This window comes from Miniopterus schreibersii (genome assembly GCF_964146895.1).
Source record: "Miniopterus schreibersii genome assembly, chromosome: 14".
In the NCBI taxonomy this organism is placed as follows: domain Eukaryota; kingdom Metazoa; phylum Chordata; class Mammalia; order Chiroptera; family Miniopteridae; genus Miniopterus; species Miniopterus schreibersii.
In genome coordinates this window covers 12,574,057-12,597,022 of record NC_138114.1, presented here as the reverse complement: position 1 = coordinate 12,597,022, position 22,966 = coordinate 12,574,057, and the positions used below count along the sequence as shown (strand labels likewise).

Genomic DNA, 22,966 nt, shown 5'->3' with positions numbered 1-22,966 from the left:
GGGGTGCTTGCTATGGCCGTGCACACGCACATTTGTGAAGGAAAGTGTACGTGTTTGCGTGTGTGTATGCCCGAGGAAGCGTGTTTGTAATACTGAGCGTGGGCGCCAATGTGTGTGCCATTTGTGTAGGAGTTTCCGTGTGAGTGGCAGTGGACGTGTGCCAAGGTGGGCGCGCACTTGGATGCTCTCAGGGGCGGGTCTGCGGGGGGAATGCCTCGAGTCGGAGCACCCAACAGCGCTTTGTGAGTGTCATCGCTCTCTGAGGTCCCACCGGCCTCCCGGGCAGTGCCAGCTAGGGACGCAGGGCTGGGCCCGGGTCCTGACGCCCCCACCCCGCCCGCGCGTACACTCCCTGGGGCCTTCGGGCAATCCACACTCATCCGGGTGCGAAGAGTGCACGAGACAGACCCTGCGCACCGCTCCTTTCAGCCGTCGGAGTGCCGCGCTCCAGCCTCCCCCAACTTCGCCCTTGGTGGTGGTGGTGAGGTGTCCTCTGCTCGCCCCACCTGCCAGTCCCCGGGCTTTGGGAAGAACCCCAAAGCCCTCTCCAAGGGAAAGCGTTGGCGATCTTGTTAGCAACTCGCTCACCCCCAATTCGGGGACCTGACCGCATTAGCAGCCGGGTGTGCATTCCAGTCGGGGTCGTGCGAGTGAAGGGGGACACTCCAGTGAACCGGGTGATTTTAGCCCCCTTCCCAACGTGGTCCCTTCCAAAGCTCAGCATTTCTCTCCTACTCCAAAGTTGCTGGGGTGGAGCTGGGGGCGGCCAGGGAGTAGTGGTGGGAGGAGGGAGGAAGGAGGTGAGAGGTGGGGGTGGGAGGGTGTCACGCGAAGCCCTTCAGAGCCAGAGAGGGGAAAAGCTTGAAGAGGGCTCGGACTGAGGAGCGGGTAAGAAAGCAAGCAAAGGAAGGGAAAGGAGAGGCGAGGGAAAGAAAGTGGGGGGAAAGGAAAGGGAAAGGGCGGCGAGAGCGCAGAGAGCGCGCGAGCAGAGCAGAGCCGAGCCGAGCGCCGGAGGCGGCTGCGGAGGCTCCGCGCTCCGCTCCGTCTGGGAATCCGCGCCGGCTTTTGCGGGCGGCCGGCGGCGCGGGGCCCTTTGGAAATAGAATAGCCAATGTAATCTGACACTTCAACTTGCTCGGCTCCGGGCGAGTTGATTCACTTACTCACCCCCTAACGCCGAGTTCCTTTTCACTGTCTGTGGACATTAAAAAAGCGAGCGGCGGCGGGCGACCGGGAGAGCGAGCGGCCGGGCGGCGGGCGGGCGGGCGACCAGCGATCGGGCGGCCGAGCTAGTGAGCAGCGCCGGCGCAGCGCGGTGACCCCAGCCCCGGTTCGAGCCGAACGGGAACCGGAGAGGAGCCGATCTCGGCGCCCTCGCAGTGCTCCTCCCGGCCCGAGCCGGCCCTGCCCGCCCGCGGCGGCGGCGGCGGCAGCGGCAGCGGCGGCGGCGGCGCGTCCTCCAGCGGCGGCAGCGGCGCTCGCAGTGCCTGGTAAGTTTGAAGCCAGATCAGGGCGCCCGCTGGCCCCGGCCTTCCTCCCGCTCCCCGTGGACTCTTGGGGCGCGAGCGTGGGGCGCTGGGTGCTTGGGGCTTTTCCGTTGAAGGGTCCGCTGGGACCAGGCGAGCAGGGCGAGTGGCCCGCAACCGGGCTCCGCTGCGCTCCCCGTGGCGGCCGGGGGCCGAGGCCCAAGCGACCGGCAAACACCGGGCTGTGCGGAGCCGGCTGGGACTGAGCGCGGGAGCCGGGGCTCCTCGGGTGTACGCGGCTTGAGTACGGTTGTGCGCATGCCGACCTGGTGCCCGCCTCCTGCCGGTGCGCCTCCAGCCTCCGTTCTGTACACCGGGGGCCGGGCTGGACCGGGGTTCGGGGAGGGAGGAAGGGAGGAAAGGATCGGATCCTCCGTCTCCCTCGCCTCCTTTGGGAAGACGCGAAGTATTGAGCCTGTGTGTACGAGAACCGCTAGGGACGGCGCCGGATTTCGGGGTGGCAAGGGGTAGTGGTGTTAAGTTGTGCATCCGGATTTCCAGGGAAAACACACACTTTTGTAAATGGGTGGTGGGGGCGCGGTTAAGTTGTTTGTGTGTGAATTGCCCGGGGAGACAAGGCGCACGGTACGAGCGGGGATCGCCAAGGGGTGTGTGTAGGGGCTTCCTGTAGGTCTTTAGAAACCGGAGGGGCATTAAGGGCAACGCCTGGTCCGGGCTGCCCCGGCCAGGAGGGGTGCCCGTAGGGAAGATGTGCGTGTGTGTGCGCGCGCGCGCGTTGCAAATACGAAAGTAATTTCCCCGTGTTCTTTCTTCCTCTTCGTCTCCGGCGGCGGCGGCGGCGGCCCCCGGGGAGTGGGAGGCCAGCCCGGGCGGAGGTTGGGGGGCCGGAGCTGGAGCAGGGTTGGGGGGCGGGCTCTGGAAGCTTGTTTCACATTCCTGGCGTCTAGGCTGGGGAGAAAGCAGTGGGGAGCGCGGCCTCGGCGTCTGGGGCGCGGACAGCGGGCGCGCGTCGCCCCCTCGCCGAGGACATCTGTCCAGGAAGCCAGCCGGGTGGGGAGAGGGCCGGGTGCGCAGGGCAGGCTCTCCGCCCCGGAGCAGCGGGGGCGCGGGCGAGGGGCGGCCGCCTTCCCAGCCATTGTGCGCCAGCAGATTTTCACGGGAGACTGCCCCGGAGCCGCCGGAGAAGGCCGGGAGCCGGCCTCAGCCCCGGGTTTAAAAGACACTCCAGGAATGTAAACAACCCGGGCGGGAGCGCGCCAGGGCGGCCGGCCCGGGCCCCCCACCCTTCCCCGAGGGACAGCCCCACGGCGGGGCCGCCCGGCCCTCCCCCTCTACCTGCCGAAAACTTTTTCTTCCTCCGCTTCCCTTACCACCTCGCCCCTCCAGCGGAACACGGAGCGAGGGCCACTCCCCGGGCGCGGGCCCAGGGCGCCTGGCACCAGGTGCGGGACCCCGGAGGCCTGGCAGCTCGGCCCCTGTTTGGGCGTCCGGAGTGCCGGCTGCGCCCGCCGCGGAGCCGCCAGCTTCCAGGGCCGGCAGTGCCGGAGAGCTGGGGCTCCAAGAGCTTGCTCGCCCGCCTCCCTTCTTCCCTCCCTCCCGCTGCTCCTTCCCCCGCTCTCCCCCTTCTCCTCTCCCCTGACTGCTTTTCCAATGCCCTGACATGAGGGAGGAAGATTTAACTTGGCAGCCCAAACAAATGTTCTCTCAGAGGTCCTCCAAGAAGCTGGCGGCTGGGCTGGCAGGCTGAGGGCACTGCTCCGCCAGCCTTTTCCTCCTCCCTGCTCTGCCGTGGTCATTTGGAGCCCCCTGGGTGGACTGCCCAGGGCATGGGAGAGGGAGACCAACGCCACAGATTTAAAAGGGCAGTGGGAAGCGCCTCCAACGGAAGCCACTGGCTTGGTGCTGGGTAGGAGCCACCCGGAGCTGCGTTTGGTGCCAAGGGTTTTCTGGAGGACTTTCTTGAGCAACAGTTTGCCTCTCTGCTGCAACCCGGGGACAGGGCCTGGTGGACCAGAGGGCTAACCAGTGCTGTCTCCTCCTCCCTGTGGGTGTGAGGACAGGCTGGTTACACAGGTCAGGGCAGGAGGCCAGAGGCTGTTCCCAGAGGTGCCTGGCTTTGCTTATTTTTGTTTTTTTTTAAGGTGGAGAGAGAGGCAGGCGCTGTGGCTGCAGAATGGGCAGCTTGGTTGGTGATGAACTCCAACTTGCCTTCGCTGGTGTTTGTATGGTTCCGGGAGTTTAAAAGTCGCTTGTAAGCTATCTGGGAAGTTTGGAAGAGGGAACAAGCCCATAACTTTCTCTGTCCTGGCTGCTTTCGGGGGAGGTCCAGAGTGGGGGGAATTCCTGGCCCCTCGCTCGCTTGCTGCCTGGCCCTGGTGGTGTGGTTTGTGAATGCCTCAAGCCTTGTGCTGACCTTTCTTTCTTCAAGTTGAGGATGTTGAAACACCAGCATCAAACAAAAGACACATTGAAAGCTGTATCTGCCACAGAGCACGTGTGACTTTGGGGCCAAGGGAATGCATTTGGAGGGAGATGGTGTTTTCTTCTGAGTTTTATGATTTTGGTTGGGTTTTGTTTTTCCCAAAAGGACAGAAGCATCTCCTTGTCCCAAGTCACGAGGTTATGAAATGCTGTTTTCACATGTAAATCTCCAAACTTTAGACTTTTGAGAGTTGGTGGCAGTGACTTGGGGGGAGTTGAGGGAGGGAGATTTCAAAAGTTTTAAATGGATTTTGGATTGAGTTTTGAGGTACTCAGCATATGGCTCACAGAGAAGAGTTGGGAATAAGAAACTGCTGTACTTATGGGAGATTTTGGTAACTAACCCTGTCTATGCAGAAAAGGACTGCTGGCTTCTGGCTTATTTGTGGGGACAAAATGTCCCTTTTTCCCCCTAAGGAAAGGGATGGCGGATTGACCTCTTCACAGCCAGGAGAAAAGTGAAGAAAGGTCCAGAGACTGTGGGGTTGGCCACAGAAACATAGCGCCCCCCCCCCCTCACTTCCCTAGTGAAAGTCACACAACATTATCTCCATTCCTAGTACCCGGAGATGGGCCCCAACTGGACAAGTGTCCATTGTCAACTCACCCTGGAAAATTGCGGAGGGAAGGACCTGACTCAGAAGAGCTGCAGACTTCACTTTTTTCCTGATTGACAGAGATAGAAGGTGGACAAGGGAGGAAGACACTTTGAGGCCTGCTGTGTCCTGAGAGTTTTGTCACAAGAGTACCCCAGTGTGAAGCTGCTGATACTAAGTTCTCTGGCCTTGGCCAGGGTCCAAGAGGCAGCTGTGACCCCAGCCCCAGGGAGAGATGTTGCTGTAAGCAATTCTGGAACCAACAAGTTAATTTCCGGAAGCTTCTCTGGGCACTCTGTCACGGAACCAGGAAGCAGGGCCTGCCAGGCTATGACTGGGTCCCATACGTTTTCATTCATAACTTTGCTCCCGAGGGCCTTTGCCTGGCTCCTATCACTGCCTCATCTTTATGAGGTTCCTTAGGTTTTGTGTGGACAACAAAGGCTAGGCTGCTGCAATTACCCTGGACACCGCTGTAGTCTTGCCCAGTGACGACTCTGGCCTCTCAGCAGGACACAGTGGCCTCAGCCCACGCCTTGGGGGGAGGGGCTCTTTGTCCCTGTGGCCCTGAGGATGAAGGGAGGCAGAGCCTGACTGGGCTGTAAACTCCAGGGATGATTCTGATATTGGGCCCTGCCCTCAGGGAAGATAAAGGGAGGCTGGAAAAAAAAAAAAAAACAGTCCCAGGCACAGGCTCTGGAAAGAGTCCAGAATCTATTGTGATTATGTGGGTCTTCCCATTACCTGAGGAGATGGGGAAGAGGTGTCAGGAGATCGTAGCTCACTGGATCCTTTGGGCCAGTAGCTCCACTCTGCTGGGCCTCAGTCTCCTCATCTGTAAAATGGATCCAATGGCAGAATCCCTCTCACCCACTTGGTTGCTGTGAGGGTGAGACAGATGTAACAAGAGCTCTGGAAGTGTATCCCCCAAAGGCCTGTCAGGCTCTGGGCACAGAATAGATGGAGCACAAAGGGGTTGGATTGGGGTGCTAGAAGCATTTTCCAGATGCTATTTTCCCATCCAAGCCTACCTCCCTGACAGTTTGTTGTCTAGCCTTGGCTTGCATGCCCCCCGTGACAGGGCACTCACCACCTATGGGCAGCCTCTGCCTTCAATGGACAGCTCTGGCTGTTAGTGTGCTCTACTGCATGGCATACCTTCTGGAAATCAATCCCTCTTGGCTCTCACTCTAGTCTTGAGGTTCCAGGGGTCCCCGGACCACAGATTTGTTTTTTCCTAAATGATCACAGATTTAAGACCATTGCCCAAGCGAGCCATACGGACGTGGGATGGGAGACACCCTTCAAGTGCTGCTTCCAGCCTGTGGGGAGTGGGGACGGGTCTGCCCAAGGGGCTCCCTGTCCTCTGTCTTTGTGTGCTGGGTTCGCCTCTTGGCACTTTCTCTCGTTGGATCCAGGATGAGAAGGAAGGAGATACATAACAGGGGGTGGGGTTTGGTCAGGGGCCCAGCATTGATGCCACAGATATTTCCTGAGAGTCCACGGTGTGAGGACCGTGGCCAGTGAGAGACCCAGAAGTGTGTAAGACAGTTCCTGTTCCTTCGGAGTTTACAGTCCAGTCAGGGCAGGAAGATCAGTCCAAATAAATAATTAACCACTACCAGCTGGCTGCCTGCCATGGGGCGCACGATGACAGTAATAACCGCGGCCCCTTGCTTTTGTGTGGCACTGGGTGGATTTGGAAGCACTCTCCAACTTTGATTAACCCCAATAACAACAGTGTAAGCTAGCTAGTATTTGGAATTACCCCATTTAGTGGAGAAGAAAACCGAGATTCACAGAGGTGACGTGACTGTCACTAAGCCAGGACTCAACTTCAGGCCTTACAGATGCCAACACTCTGTGCTCTCGCCTCCCCAGCCTACCGGCCAGACAGGACCTGGATGCAGAGGCTGGTGTGGACCACAAGAATAGGGGTGGGAGTCTGAGGTTAAGGAGGAGGAGCTGTGCCCAGAAAAGGTAATAGGTGGGCTTCACCTGCCCCTCCTCCCACTCACCAGCAGCTGTGCCCCTGAGCTTGCTCTGAGTCCCAAATCCATCCATGACTTCCTGGGTATACATGTTTGTGCATGGCCTTCACCGCCATCCTCAGCCCTGGAGCAGGAAGCAGAAATGTTTCTAGGCCCCAGGTTCCTGTGCAGCCCAAGGCTCTTCCCTGGGCTGCGGTGGTTTCTATAGATACAGACATTGACTCAGCCTGCCCCTCCGCTGGCTGAGTCAGTGCCCAGGCCCTGTGGGGTAGCTGCCCTGTGGGAGCCCTTGGGTTCCTTCTGCACCCCAAAACAGCCCACCTGCTGCCCAGGACCTGTGCCTGCTTTTCTAAAGCTCATCTAAGTGCCACTCCAGGACAGGGCTGTATCGGGTGGGGTACAGAGCAGGGAGCAGCTGGGCAGGCTGAGCTGGCACCTCCCCAGGAAGCCTGGCCCAGTTTGGCACACCTGCACAGGTAATGACTGTAGCCTGGGAGGGCCCTGGGCCCCACCTGTCAGGCCCAGCTGCTGGGGTTACTGCAGGATCATGCTGGGGGAGGCCGGGGTGTCTGAGCTAATTAGATTTCTTAGATTTCAATGCGCCCCTAATCCTGTTAGCCTGGCTGTAATTGTAACCACTTGAAGGTTTCAGCTGTGGCAGGCTGTTGAGGACAGACGGTGTGGGGACTCCACTCTGCCCCAACCCCAGCTTAGACAGCCGGCTGGGGACTGGGGACACCCTTCCCAAGTCTCTGGGGTGAGGGCCTGAGTGATGGTAGGTGTGCTTTTCTGTAGAATCCTAGCATCACTGACTGTCACAGCAGGCTTGGCCGTTAAACATTGTCCGCTTCAACCCCTCACTGGACAGATGGGGAAACTGAGGCCTACCTGGCTCAGGGCCTCGATGGCTGGTAGCTGCAGGGTATCAGGGACTTGCAGTGGTCTGACTTTGTAATCTTTGTCCCTGGAGACTTCAGGGCTGGGCTGGAATTGCCCAGGGGCTATTGACATGTTTTCCCCTCCAGACATGTTTTTCCCCAGAAATAGGGGCCAGGGGCTTCATTTGTCATGAAGCCTGCTCCCCAGTTGGCATTACCTATTCATTCTCTCTCTCTCTCTCTCTCTCTCTCTCTCTCTCTCAATCTCTCTCTCACACACACACACACACTCACTCACTCACTCACACGAATTCCGGGACCCACAAGGATTCCAGCCTCTGCTGGCCAGGATGTCTACAGAGAACAGACGCCTGCCTCCCCCAGGGCTCCCAGATATGGGGCCTTTCTCCCTTCTCCCCCACCAGTCTCTCCCAGATTCTTGATCTCTTGGAGAGTCCAATTTAATGCAAATGATTGCTTTGCCAAAAAATGGCAAAGCTATTCTGATTGGGGGGTTGTTAAAATATAATTTCTTTGTACTTTTCAGTGGCTCTTGCAAAATTATTTTTTTGGTGTCTGGCTTTAATGGAAATTGCACCCATTCCCATCTTTTTTCCTGTCCTACCCCCATTCTTATTTCCCAACAACTCTATCCACCCACAGAGGTTGGCACTTGTGGTGGCCAGCCAGGTGGGGGTGGGGGTGGATGGCTGTGCCGCCTTCTACCCCTGCCCTGGAGGGTCCCACCCAGAAGTTGCATCCTGCCCTCTTTGTTCTGGAACACTGGGGAAAGAAGTTTGAAATCTCCTTCCACTCCGGAAGCTCCCGGGCTCTGTTTTGCACCCCTAAGCATGTAGTATAGAATTGGGGGCTACAGGGGTTACCTAGCCCAAGACACCCAACTATGGAAACAACTGGCCATATCCGAGGACAGCAGCGAGCTAGTGAAAGAGCCAGGCCTGGAACCCCGTCTCTTTAGCCCATTAGTTCATTAAACATTTATTGAGCATGTCCTGTTGGCCAGGCGCAGCCCTGTTAGCCACCCTCCAGAGCTCATCAAAAACTGCTTTTCCTTTTTGACTTGGGAAGGGCCCACTGAACCTGCGAGGACTGGGCTCATTTCTGAACTCTCGGGGTAAGAAATAAGGGAAGTTTTCAGCAGTGCCCCCAGATCCTACACAGCATCTCAGCATGTTTTTGAAAGGTAGGTTGGTTGCATTGCAGATGTGAGGGAAGTAAAACTTAAACCCTCTAGGGAGGGTACAAGGTGTCTCATCTACCCAGGCCTGTTTAGTCCAAGATGGGTGGCTTCTTCCGCCTGCCCCCCACCCCACACACTCCTCTATGTGCTGTCTTTTGTCCTTTGCAGGGCCAGTGGCCCCTGCTGCCTTGTTCCTGCCCTCACTTTCTCTGTGGATGGAAAAGCAGAGAAGGAGCCCTCTTGCTGCTCCCTGGGAGTCACCTTCGTCAGGCCCAGGTGACAGGATGTGAGGAAGAGCCAATGGGCTCAGGACAGGATGAGGGAGGAGATGCCAGGTACCTGGACCTCACAGGTCTGCTGGCTCTCGCCCAAACTCCCACTCAGCTCCCTGGTGAATTTGACTGACGCTGGGAAACAAGGCAGCCGTCTCTGACCTGCCAGCAGCCGTCTCTGACCCGCCAGCAGCCCGGCTGAGGGACAGACAGGGCGCAGAGACCTCTAGGGACAGGTCCTGAAACTTACTTGTTATTTGCAAGTGGGGAGGGCCCTCGAGGATCTCTGCCCAACCTTCTTGTTTTGCAGGTGGGGAAACCCAAAGCCCAGAGAGAGGAGGGAACTCCTCACACAGTGAGGTAGCTCCCTGCACCCACCGGTGTCTCACCAGGGCGGGGCTGAGTGGTCAGGGTGAGGAGGGATGGAAGTTTCCATTGACGTGCTTTGGGGCTCCGGCTGTTGTTTACATCTTTAAGACAACTTGCCAAAGTCTACCATCAATATCACAATAGCCAGAATTTCTTGAGCAGCTATTTTGTTTTAGGCTCTTAGACTGCCTGTGTTCAATCTGCTTCGCCCTTTGCAATCTCTGTGGCTATGGGCAAGTTAGATTTAACTTCTCCAATTTTGGGCTCCACATCTGCAAAGCAGGTTTGCTAATAGTATAAAAATAGCATACTGCCTTCCCCATAGGTTGAGAAAATGGAGCACAGACAGTGCCTGGCATACAGTAGGTGCTCAAGGAATGGTAGCCTCGGTCATTGTCATGACCATTGCTCCCATGACGCCTGGTGCAGCCATTAGCATTGCATTACCTGCCATTTAAAAATGAGGAGGCTGAGTCAGGTGGACTGCCCAAGGCCACCTGGTACCTCAGGACCAACCAAAGCTGGCGTGGGATCCAGGCTTCCTCACCCCCTCGCCCCTCCCATTATCCACAGTTTCCCCTTTGTAACAGAAAGGGCTAGCAGGTTATCTCTGAGAGCCCCCCCCCCCCAAATTCCAAATTCATTTTAATTCAGTCTGCCTGTGAAGCCCATTCCCCCTAGAGAGCTTAGTGAGGTCTTCCAGAGGTGGAGGTTTGCATACCTGGGTTCCTTCCCCAGACCGCTTTCCTACCTATAAGTTAAAGCGAGTCATGCTTCCTCCCTCCCAGGCGCTTTCTTTGTGGAGCAGAGGAGAGCATGGGGGGACCGGGCTTGTCAACCATAAACTATTGTGCAGAATCGCTGTGAACTGGAACTAACCATGGGAACTTAGACCGGTCATGGGACCCTCCAGGGCCTCAGTTTCCTCATCTGAAATCCTGAGCTGAGACGACATCAAGGTTTCCTGAGTGGGTTCTCAGGAACACCAGTCCACAAAAGGAACGTTAGTGGGTCACACCCTCCCACTCCTGGGAATTGCCCACCCTTTGCCTCACCCAGTGTTTCCCAAACTCCAGGACACTCCTCCCACCTCCCTGTTTTATGCAGTGGAACATCTTGGGAAATGCCAGGCTAGATGGCCCCTTCCAGCTCTGGCATCGGTGGTGCTGTCCAGAGGATGGTTTCCCTCCCTAAGAACCACCTTCCGGGGGCACCGCTCTTGCTGGCAAGGCAGAGGACAGCTCCGGCTGGACAGAAACCTCCCCAGCCTGCTTTCTTGGCACTGCTTCTTGACACCTACCCCCCTCAAGCCTGCAGGTCTCTCACTTTCTCTGGCCTCTGTTTCTTTTGTTGTTAGCAGACCACAAATCTGTTTGTGGTTGGGCAGTCCCAAAAGCAAGGCCAGCTTGGCAGAGGGGTGGCACCTCTGCCGTTTCCCTAGAGACAGGCCTCAGAGACTTGCCAACCGTCAGCAGGAAGGGCCTTGAACCACCCTGTAGGGCCCTGAGCCCCTAAGCTCGTGTGCGCACCTTGCAAGTGTGTACTTTTCTGCCGAGATGGTCCGCGGCGTTCAGACCCTTCAATCAGTTTGGATGCCTGAGAGCAGTGTAGGAGCACTGGCCTGCATCCGAGCAGCTAAAATTACCCCTGCCCTTGAGTGGAGCAGGACTGCCTGCTATCTCTCCCCACCTCCTGCCCACAAACCTTTCACTCCAACTCATTTGTGTCACCTCCCGAGCCACGGAGGCATCGTGTGTGTGACTCCTGCTTCTTACCCAGCTGGCTGTGTACTAGAGAAGAAACTGAGGCTGAGGGGAAGGGACCTGACCAAGGTCACTAACAGGGACACAGACCTGGCACAGGGTCAGGGTGGCCCCAGCGGAGAGTCTCCTGTGCTGGCTGACCTCGCTTCTGAAACCAGCGGTCTTGTCCTCTGAGATGTGCTAGTGTCAGGCTGAAACACCCCAAAAGAGCTAGGTGGAGATGAGGGTGAAGGGAAGAAGTCCCCCCTCCCTCCCTTTTCTAGGAAGGCTGGGCAGGACTGGTTTAGGGCTGTTCCTCTGTGTCAGGAGGCTAATTTCAACCCTGCTGGCCGAACTGCCTGTTTATCCCGCTCCGGTTAATGTTTCCTCCTCATGGGCCATGGGCCCACTGACATTTACACAGAGAAGCACCCGATGGTGCTGGTACGAGTCAGATGTGAGCCCCTAGCTGGGGGTGTCACGCTGCTGTTAGTAGGGAAAGCCAGCGGGGCCCTGGGGAGAGCTCTGGCCTGAGCTGGGTTCCCGTGCTGGCAGGCCCCCTGTGTGACCAGGATGAGTCACTCTAGCTCCCTGGGTCCCAGTCCTCATGTCTCTGACTTTCCGGATTCTGAGGGGTGGGCTTTGTGGCTAGCAGGGGACTCCTTGGCTACTACCCTCTCTGCTTTGCTCAGCCCCCTGAGCTCCAGGACCTCCCTGTCCTTCTGATCCTGGAAAAGGAGAGGAAGCCTCAGGTGTTTTTTCTTGTCTGGGTTTTGGGATAGGGCAGTGGCTGTGAAAGGAGCTCCCTAAAGCTGTGACTTCAGTGTTGATTTATCCCCTGCAGAAGCACGCTGGTTCCTCCTACCCCAGCCCGGCGACACCTTCATTTTCGCTTGTGCTTCATCTGCAGGGTCTGTCCCTTTAGGCAGAAGGAGTGGAGCTGCTTTGGGGGTTGCATTCTTGTGGGCCCCAGAATTCTTGGAGCTTTCTGCCTGGTGTATGGTTCCCCTCCTAGGCAGCTTCCTAGAGGTGTCTGGGCCAGCATAAGACCAACTCCTCCTGTTCCCCCCCCCAAGGGTGGTTCCAGATACTACTATTCCCGGTGCTCGTGGGATCTTTGATTCTCAAGACCACAGGGGAGCTTGGTGGCCACTCATCTGATGCCTGTTACACAGCATCCCCACCGAGCACCTTCTGGTGTGAGTTTGCACACTTCCAGGAACAGGCTGCTCCCTGCCTCCCAGCAACCCCTCCAACTTTTATGGAACCTGGAAGGATGCCACTCCCCCCACACACACACTTCTCATCTCAGGACCATGCAGAATATGGTGAACTCGGGTCTTGGGAACTCCTTTCCATAGTCTACATCAGGGATATATCCCCAGAGACTTCTCCTCTCTATGCTGAGTGCAAAGCTAAAGTGGGCAGAGTGGGCTACCTGGAGGAGGTGGCCTTCCTTTGTCCCCATATTGTCTCTGCCTCTGGTAAGAGCCTGGTCAGCTTGGAGACCTTGGGCCTGACCTGGAAATGGTCTAACTCAGGTTGTGAAACATGGAAATAGGCTGAGAACGTCCCAAGAATGGCTCATTGGGGTCCCAGGGAACAAACGTGGCCCAGCATCTGCTCTTCAAGCAGAGCCAGACATGCCAGATGGTTCCAGAAGACTGGCATCTTCCCAGCTTGTCCCAGCATGCCCATCCGCCACTGGTACTGGGGTCCCTTGCTGGGAAGGAACCAGGGAGCTGTGAGTAGTGCTCCCTCCCTGTCTGCCTCCACCCCCTTCTTACCTAGCCCCTGTCTGCCCAGCTCTTCTCCCTGCCACTCTGTCAGGGAACATCCTGCCTAAATGTCCTGAGGCCCCAGGGACCTGAGGTGTCTGCAGAGAGCACTGGATTTGGAGTCTGAACTGGCGGTGCTGGTCTCCCCTGGGGCTGCTGAGGAGTCAGAAGGGAAGACCAGCTCTGTGCATGCTGCGCAATGTCCCAGTGGCAAGGAATGGAATGTTTAATTACCTGGTGCAGTGGTGATAATGTCAGCACAGAAAGGCTTTGGAGATCGCCCAGGCCAACTCTCTCATTTACCCGCTGAGTCTGACCCCAGAGGGGACAGAAGCCATCCCAAAGTCACAGGGCAAGTCCATAGCAGAGCTGGAGCTAAAACCCACCAGCCATGCCCAGTCCCTGCCTTGTCATTTGACAGAAATCCTTTGCTGGAGCAAGACACAGGGAAGTCCCCCCATGTCTGTCGCCCTGGTGCCTGGCTAGCCTGGGACTTACTACCCACATCTCTCAAAGCTTCTGGGCCTCATGCCTCTGGCTGTGCTCACCAGAAGTGTTCAGCCCAGGGACAGTCAGGTATTCCCTGAGGTCCCCATGAGAAAGCTGGCTCTCCAAGCCTGGGGCCCCTGACCTGTGACACGGCATCCCCTTTACCTCCTGGCTCAGACTGTTCTACCCTGCACTCTGCCAGCCATCACCTAGAATGGAAACAGGATTTCCAGGAGCCCACCTGAGACCCCTTGACCAGATGTCTGGTCCAGTTGGCTGCAGGATGTTACCCTGGCCTGGGACCATGGCTTGAATCTGTGGCCCTGGTTTCAATCTGCTGTGACCTCTCCCAGGGTTCTGAAGACCCAAAGATGCCCAGACTGTTGGAGCAGGAGGGACCTGGGCAACTAGCTTTTCTAATCCTCTTCTCATCCCCATTTCCCAGGTTAGGGAACTGAGGTCCAGAGAGAGAAGGAAGCCGGCTGCAAAGCCAGCATTATACCAACTCCTCCCACCTTAGCCAGCCTGGCCTCCTTCCATCTCATGCTCCCTGAGATCAATTCCTTGGGCTGCCCAGGGCCTAGTGTGTATGGGACAGGGATACTGGGCAGGCCAAGCCCTGCTTCCCTTCCAGGTCTGGGGGGCCAGTGCCCTGGGAGGGCAACACATGTTTCCGGCCGATGGGTCCTGGTGCCAGCCTGAGAATAAGGTTTTCTCTTTGCACCTACTATGTGCCAGGTACTATTCCAGGCCCTGGAGTTGTAACAGTGAACTTGCATGGCATACAGAAGCCCTGCTTATATTCTCATAGGTGAGACAGATAGTAACTCTACAACTTAATGTATGTTTTAAAGAAAAATAAGTCAGGATAAGGTGATATAGGGAAATGGGTGGCATATTGGGCTTCTTTAGATGGAGTGATTAGGGAGGCTTCTCTGAAGAGGCAGCTTTTGAACATATAGATACTTCAGGAAGGTAAGGGGGTGAATCTGTGAACATTTGGGAGAACACTTCAAGCAGAGAGCACAGCATGTACAAAGGTCCAGTGGCCAGATCATGCCTGACATGCTCTAAGAAAGGCCAGGAGGCTAGTGTAGCTGGATGGAAGGGGACAGGGAGGAAGTTAGGAGAGGAAGTGAGCAAGGTGGTCAGCGACCAGGTCACAGAGGGCCTTATGGAGCACGGGAAGAGTTTCTGACTTCATGCTCAGTAATTTGGAAGCCACTGGAGGATTTGAATTAAAGGACCAAGATGTGCCCTCTAAGAAGGTCCCTCTGGCTAGTGAGCTGAGAATAGGCTGTAGGGGACAAGGGTGGAAACAAGGAACCAGCTGGGCAGCTTTTGTAGTAACCCAGATGAGGGTGTTGGTGATCAGATCCTGGATGTATTTTGAAGGTTGACCAAGGTTATGCCCAGAAGCCCACTGTGAGTGCCGTCTACCTCCACAAAGCAGGCTGAGCAGTTAGGGTTGGAGAGCTGGCCCAGGTCTCCAAGTCCTGTGGGTCCAAGGGCTTTTCCTTGTATGCCTGTCACCTCCCATCTAGCCATAAGCTACTCTGTCATAAGATGCCTGTTTAACAGTTGGATAAATAGAGGCGTGCTGAGGCGTTCTTCCTACTCTTGTCATTGTGCCTTTCTGCATTTGGTCTCCATTGTAAGTCTTCCATTCATCTCCACTTTCATAGCCTCTACTTCGTGCACTGTTGTTTTCTCAATCCCTGGAGCCTTGGCCTTTGTCGATTCCTTCACCCCCATAATTTTATCTGGTTAACTCCTATATATCCCTAAGAGCCCAGCTCAAAAGCTGCCAGCCCTGAACTCTCTTCTCTGCCTCTCAGACACTGGGGATTTCCTCCTCCACTGAAAAGTCTTTGGTTTCTCTCCCTCTTGTCCTCCACTGCTTGGAATTGACCGGAACGAAGGCTTGGTCTGTGCCTCCCTTCACACCCCCTCTTTCTTTCCTCTCTGTGTCCGCACAGCCTGGCCCAGGGCCAGCACAGAGGAGGGAACAAAAACATTTAGTGTATTCCTGGAGCAGTGGCTAGTTACTATGGAAACAAGGAAGTGCTGCAACTTCCCTAACTTTTGAGGTTGGGGTCACGGAGGGCAGCTCTGTCTTGGCCCAATGGGATAAACCAAGGATGACAATCCTAGAGTTCTTATTGATTCAGAGTCATCTTAAGCAGGTCTCTTGCCGTCTCTGGGCCTCAGTTTACCCATTATTAACATGGGGTCATTGGGATTACTTGGCTCTCTAAGGTCATTTCCAGCTCTAACATCCCATATCCCTGTGTCTCTAAACCTTCTGCATAACCATAGGCAAGCCCTCTGCCTTCTTTGTGCCTCCCAATTCCCCATTTTGTTCATCTCTCCTGCAAGAAGGTACTTCCTGAGTCAGGCGACTCCAGAACCCCGGAGTTTCAGCAGCCAGGCAGCCCTTGATAACTGAACTGGCATTCTTGTGACTTGCAGAGGCACAAAGAGGGAGTCCTGCTTCCCAGGGTGGTAGCAGGGAGAGAAGAAAGGTGGGTTGGGGGAGAAGCCAGGCCAGCTTGCTCTGGTCTGAACCTGCACAAACCCCTGGGACTCTCCTTCCCTCACCTTGAAGGTGGCCGGAGCCAGTGTTTGTACGGTGGGCCTTGTCTCTGCTGGACTCTGCCCCCTGCCTGCTCAGCCCCGAAGGCTGCCTGAGACAGGCAGCGGAGCTGAGTGAGTGGGCATTGCCTCTTGCCATGTCTCTTCTCTCTCCACTTTATTGCTCAGAAGCCAAGAGTTAGCCGAGCACAAAACCGCAGCTTGGCTGCCAGCACCCTCCAGAGTCCTGCAGCGCCCGGCAGGGCTGTTCTAGGGACTCCACACCAGCCTGCAGGGCTCAGACTGGTGAGACCAAGGGTCCGAGATGCCCAGCATAGGGCCAGGCCCTGAGCCAAGTCTCCACCACCTGCCATTTGTACCTGTCATTGAGCTCAGCGGACAGAGACCTCAGCCTGATAAAACCCTACCTGAATGCTGTGTGACGCTTAGCAGTGGTTAGCTTTGCCCATCAGGCCCAGAAAGAGAGTGACTTGGGTTGAGAGGGTCTATGGGGCTCTCTGGGTCAGCTTGCTCATCTGTAAAATGGGTGGGAGTGCCCCTTCCCAGGGCTGCTGGGAGTGGAGGCTGAAGAAGGCAGTGTGTGCCTAATAAAAATGCTTGTTAGGACTGCCAGCTGGAGGCGAACACGGGCCTTAGCCAGAGGATGCCCTTGTGAGCGTCTTTTCGAGAAATGAAAGCCTGAACCTTTCAAGAATGGGAATCTGGCTCAGCGTGTGAGAGGTACCTCCCCTCTGTTCCTAAGCGATTCCCAGTGGCCAGGGACCTGGCTGGCCATCCTGCTGTGCCTTCCCTTCCTGTCTCTGCTCCCTGTGCAGCGCTGGGCTCTGGAAGGGGCCCTGGTCACTTCCCATCTGGAACACGGATCAGCTTCCTGACCCTGTCAAGGCCCTGGCTCTCTCTGCCCTCAGTTTCCCCATCTGAGCATTGAGGCTCTTCCCAGCCAAGATTCTCTCACCGAAGCCTGTTTGAGCAATTTTACCTCCAGGCTAGTTGAGGCTTCCTACTCCAGCCCCCCTAGACTGAATGTTGTCTACCGCCCCTTTGCTCACCAAGTTCTTGTTTTTGTTACACAAGGGCCTGCCAGCTGTCACCAGGGCTGTAGCCTTCATCGTGTGGATGGTGGCCTGAGTCTCCCAGCTCCTCCTTATTGGCACGCCTTGGTTTTGTCATTGCCTCCTCCTGGGGGCTCTCAGGTGTCCCTGTCTATACTCCCCAGGCTGTCTCCCCCACCGGACTGTCTCCTCTACACAGGTGCCAGCTCGGTCTCATGCCTGTACCAGACGGCAGCAGAGAAGTTGTTCACTAAAAACTCTGATCACTGGCGATGGAATGGAAACCCTCGGCCGTCCAGACAGTCCCAGTTTTCTCAGCACACGGGCTTCACTCTGCTGTGTTCACGGATGGAGTTTCGTTCAGTATATAGGATTTTTAAAAAAATCAATTTTCTAGTAAGCTCTAAGGCCAGAACTGGTTTTCTCTACTTTTAGTCAATCCCCCACTTTCCAAGCAGGGGCTTTCTGACTTGTGTTTGTGCATTTCCTTTGTTTACCTGGTTTGAGCAGCTACTTTTTTCTCTGTGGATTCCATATTATAAATAACGCCACCTCCCGTTTGATTCAGATTTCACATACCCAAGAGGCAGTGAGGGTTCGTGAGCATTCCGCACTGCGTGTTCGCTGCTTTGTTGTGTTTTTAGCTTTGTGAATTAGATTTTATCTGCGTTTCTTCCTGCCTGAACCCCGGCACTCCATTTTCCCAGGGCTTGCTCAGTGGCAGTGTGTCTGCTAAGACCGCCAAGTGGGATAGTGTAGGTGGCGCTCTGTACAACCTGGGGGTACTGACATTGTAGTCCCCGTACATTGTACATACAAGTTTCTAGTGGATGGTAGCAAAGTGTTTTGAGGGAGGGTAACCTTGTTCTAATTCTTACAAATCCACTGTAAGGACTGGGAGCAGGACTGCCACTGGCCCACTGCCCCAACTGAAACTTGAGAGTCCCTCTTGACTGTTCCCCAGAACTGCAGCCTGTGACATTGGGTGTCCATGTCCCCACTGCCCTGCCAGAGCCTGGCCTGTGGGAGTATGTAGTCAGGGAACTGACACTTCTAGACTCCACCTTCCGAATGTTTTCTGAGCCACCCCTTCTCTCCACCCCATGCTATGTCCTCCCCTCTCCTATCCTCCCTCTACTTGGCCACCAGTGTGACCTTAATGAAAAGCAGCTCTGATCCTGTTACCTCCTCTGCTCTACTTAAAACGCCCTCGTGGCTTCCTACCACCTACAGCCTGGCGCTCAGAGCCCTTCGTTCTCTGGCCCCAGCTGAACTTTCAGTTTGTGCTTTGCACATTCTGTTCTCTGCTCTGTCTGCCTGGTGAACTCCTAGGCATACTGCAAAGCCCTGCTCAAGCATTGGCTTACCCTTGTGCACCATCCAGAGTGGTTCCTGCCTTTGCCCAGCTCTGCCAGCACTGTTTTCAGAACTGTTTGAAGCCCTCATCTGATAGGGTCGCAGCTACCTTCAGGGCATCCCAGCCACCACATTTGGCATCCAGCAAACACTCCAAAATGCTTGCTAAATAGGTGGATGAATAAGTGACACCTACACTTTACATTGAGCTGGTAGGTTTTGTGATTTGGAAATCTATCCATCCATCCACCCGTCCACCCATCCATCCATCATCTACCTATCTTTATACTCTCGGTGGGTACCTTGGAAGTGACTTGCACACTTTGAGGAAGAATTGAATAACTTCAGCCCCAGACTCAGATGCTTGTGTACACGATTTGAGCCCTTGGTCCCTTTTGCCCTCCCCTTTCCAATTACAGCCAGAGCAGTGTTTGGGCCAGGCCTGGGTCCCAGGAGCACCTCCTAGCCTGGGTTGTTTTGCCCGAAGCTGCCGAGGTCTGAGGGCACCTGCGTGTCTGCTGTGCCCATGTTGCTGCCCTCCTCAGGTTGGCTTCCTAGGAGAATTGGTTCAGTAGCAAGAGCCTGGCCAGAGCTCAGAGCCTCTTGAGCAAGACTCCCTGAGCTGGGCAGGGCCGGGGCTGGAGCCTCGTATATGCGGCCTACGCACCCCGTGAGTCTGCAGGCAAATAGGCTCCAGCTTGCCATGGTGCTGGGGGACAGGGGAAGGGAGGGCCCCCCTTCTTCTTGGGTAAACATGGGTGTTTAGACCTGCCTAGGCACATCCTTGTGCTGTATCGGTTAGAGGCTCAGGATGGCATTTCACTGAGCTGGGAGTTGCCAGGTGTCGGCCAGCGGGTGACAAGGAGGGATGCTTGAGAGTCCACAGACTTTGCCTGGGTCTCACGCCTCCTGTTTTTGCTAGAAGCAGAGCAGAGGCTGCACGAGGCTTGGAGGTCCCTGCGCCTGCCTGCCCGCCTGCCGTCCTGCTCATTCCTGATGATCTTGTCTCCACCCTAACTGTGCAGCTTCCTAGGACCTGGGGGGAGTAGACCAGCCAGGGGAAGGGGACTTTGCTAAGCCATGACTGAGACCAGAACTATCCTAGCTGTCCCCACTGCAGATGTGTCTCAGTCCCCATCATCTGAGGCAAAGCTCACGACCTTGGGAACACCCACGATGCACCAGGCAGGGTTCTCTGGCATCTCAGGGTTGTTACAGCAGCCTCAGAAGTGGGTGTTGTTACCCCATTTTAACCAGGAGGAAGCTGGAGCTCAGAGAGATGGAGCTGCTTCAGGCCCCACCCCTACTAAGGGAGGGAATTTGGTCGCTTTCTTTCTACACCGGACCCCTTCTTGATTTTTCTTTTTAAACGCGTGCCCGTTGGTACAGATGAGTAAGCCTGTGGGCATATTTACCAGCCCTTCTTCTGGCTGAAGAGCACAGGTGCCCAGGCCAGTGCTGCCCTGGGGCTGGTAGACAGCAGCCGCAGAGCCTGGAGCAGCTGGTGGGGTTCATAGCTGCCGAGGAGGCTTTCGCTGGGCCACAGCTAGACATGGGCATGTCGCACCCTCCGCCCCCCGCCTCAGCGGAGGGCAGTGTTCCCTGGGCACTGTGTAAGCACAGAATGAAGGCCACAGCGCTGACGGAATTGGAGATGCCACCTGTAGGCCCAGCACTACGGGCAGGAGCATCGTTCACTTTCTTTCCCCGAGATGAACTTGCCCGAGGGTTTCTTGTCTTCTCTGATTTCCTCTCAGCTGGTTTCAGCCCAGTGCTGTTGGAGTCCCTGCCTCACTCAAAGGGAAGCAGCGGACCCCTCTCCCTGGGCCCTGAAAACCTAGACCTGCAGAGGAGAGTCAGGTAGAAATTGGGGGTGCCGGACCCTGTGGGCCATTGGGGTGCCTGCCGCATGCTTCCCAAAGGTGGAATCCCATGCAGGGCATGTCAGCCAGATGTGTCCTCCATCTGTAAATGGCGATAACCCCTGACTTTGAGGGGCTGCTGGGAGCATCACCCCCGCAGATGCACCTGGAATGGGGAACCAACTGGCTATTCCCAGGACAGAGTCCAGCCCTTTCTCCTCCTCTGTCCCTCTCCCACTCCCCCAATCCCACCCCAGCCACCTGCACACATGAGTCCCTGGTTTTCGGAAGGGAGGGGGGGCAGGTTGTAGAAAGACAGGATGAGCCTGAGTGTAATTTTATTTCTGTGGTTCTCCTTTCAAGCTGTCACGGTAAATCTATTTTACGTGTCACTTTGTAAATCATTATGCAGGATTAAGCCTTTTACCAGCTTTTAAGCCTTCTGCAGCCATCGACAACCCCACCTCTTTCCCCAGCCTGCCTTCTGAGCCCCTCTCGCTGCTCTGGGCACTGGCCTTATTGCTGTGTCTTCAGGCCTGATCGGTTAGAAGGAGAGTGGGGACCAGGGAGACAGCTCGCCCATCAGCTCGCCCACTTCCCATTTTACTGATGGAGAAACAAGCTCAGGAAGGGCAGGGACTCCCTGGTCTAGTGTGCATGATGCTCAATTTTTTCCCGATGCCCGGAAGCAGCAGGGAGGGAGGCTTCTGGCAGTAACCTGGGGCACTGCAGTTGGAGGTTTTCCTTGCCACCCATTGGAGCCTGGACACCTCTCCCTACTCCATGGCTGTGGCCAGATTGCTCAAGCCCCAAAGAGAGCTCCACTTCAGAAGAGATTTTGAAGGGCAGGGTCAGGGTGGGCAGCCTGGATATGCTCGTAGCCAGTGAAGGGCCTTCTGCTCCCTTCCGGGGTACAGGGTCAAGGACACAAGCTGGAGTGACAGGGAGCTGGAGATGGGGGTGTGGTCAGAGGCCGTGCTGGTATGTGGGATCTCATTATTTATTTCTCTAGAAACCCTTGCCCTTCTCCAGAGAAGGCTCAGGATGCAGAACAATGAAGCCATTCGCTGAGATGTTTGGAGTTTCAGATGGTGGCTGGGCCCACTAGGCCAAGAGCCAGCAGTGAGCACTGGTGCATTGCCCAGCGCAGGCCCATCTGGAGAGGCCTGCTCAGATGCACAGAACATAAAAAGGCACTGGCTCTCGAGGCTCGAGGGGCCCTCTGAGGGAGTCAGGGTGGCTGTGTCCCCCACCTCCACCCTGAGCCCTGCAGGGTCAGGCTGAGTCCTATTTCTCACTGCCTTTTCCGTCAGGGTCGACTGGCCTCCTCCCAGGCCAGAGGATCCAACACTTCCTCCTGCCTGTCTGCCTACTGGTAAAGGCCCAGCCTTGGAGGCCAACACTTGCCCAAGCTGTCTCTACCACTCCCGCTCCCAGACCTCCTTTGTCCTGAAACCTGACAGATTGATCACTTGCCTGCAATTTCAGGTCACCAGGAGACCCACTGGAGCGGCTTCTTGGGGTGGGTCCCTGTGCTCGGCATGGCCAGGGCTCCGGACAGAGAAAAAGAACCTGGCTGGGCAACATTCCCACAGCCTCCTGCTTTCTCTGTTGCAGCCCCCACTGTGCCGGATGGCAACTGCCTATTTATTTACCAGTTTCTAGACTTGACCTCCTTCTACAGGGCCGGAACCTTGCCTCTTGTGTCCCTTAGCATGGTAGTGAGGGCACTGAGGCACGGATTAAGGCAAAATTTCTTGAGTGGAAGGATGGCTAAACAAATTACCTGAGACCTTGACTTCAAGGAGTTTCACAGCATAAATTGGAAATTAAGCCTTGGCTACTTGGCAAAACAGGAATGACGCATACTGAAAGTGCTAGAGAAATGGGCTAAGAAGTGCCAAGGAGAACTTGGAGCAAGTGAGAGATAAATGTGATAGAGTGGTCAGGGAGGGCCTCCTGGAGGAAGAGGCTTTAGCTAGAACTAGGCAAGGAGGAGGTGGAAAAGCCTGAACAAAAAAGGGACGTGTTTCCACCTGGGGGTCTGGGGAACTCAGCCTGTGCTCATATCTTCAAGGAAGTAATCTGGACCCAGTCTCCAGGGGTAGCTGGGACCGCAGAGGGAAGGCGGGTTAGGAGGGGACCCTATGCTAGATGCAGGAAGGGCAGTGTTTTAGGAGATTGACCAGGTGGCAGGGGCTGTCTGGGTTGGAGGGGGAGACTAGAACCCTGTTAATTACGCAGGTGAGTGGAGCCCGGCTGGTGTGCTGCAGGACAAACCAACCAGTGCTGGGTGGCAGGGCCTAGGGAGCAGACTGCCCCTCCAGCCCTGCCCTCCAGGCTGACGGTGAGGCGCTGGAAGCAGCAGCGGGTTCTGAAGGTCTGGGTGCAGGCTCGACCCGGCTATTCCCTTACAGGGTGATGTGGCCCTGAGCCTCTGTCCTCAACCTGCAAAATGGGGAGCTTTAACAACCCCCACTGAGCCTGTCTGCCCAGCTGCTGTGAAGAGTAAGTGGGGCTCAGGGAGGGGAAGGTGTTTGTGAGCTGCATGGTCAGGTTGCTCATCCCATTCCAGGAAATTGGTGGCCACAGTGGCATGGCCATTTCACGGCTGCTGGCCTCCCTAGTTCTCCAGATGGAGGGAGCCGGGAGCCTGGACCCTGAGTTTCATTACCAACACATCCTGTGCCAGTCAATTCCCTCCTTCGGGCCTCGACTTTCTGCAACTGGGTCCATCCTGGTGACCCCTGCCTCCCTGGAGCTAAGAGTCATTGTGAAAGCGTGCGACGTGCACTGTCATCAGCGCTCCCTGCTAGG

At 56.1% G+C, this 22,966-nt stretch overlaps 1 protein-coding gene across 4 annotated transcripts in view; it reads left to right on the top strand.

Annotated features, from left to right (window-relative positions):
• The first annotated feature begins 1,127 nt into the window (after positions 1–1,127).
• ZMIZ1 (zinc finger MIZ-type containing 1) overlaps positions 1,128–22,966 on the top strand; it is a 220,876-nt gene continuing 199,037 nt past the window's right edge. For 2 of the 4 annotated variants that reach the window (XM_081157614.1, XM_081157613.1), the window contains exon 1: positions 1,130–1,490. The gene's annotated coding sequence lies outside the window, so the exon portion shown is untranslated. Of the gene's footprint in view, positions 1,491–22,966 lie in introns of all 4 variants that reach the window. The other 2 variants (XM_081157616.1, XM_081157615.1) reach the window with 2 other exon arrangements.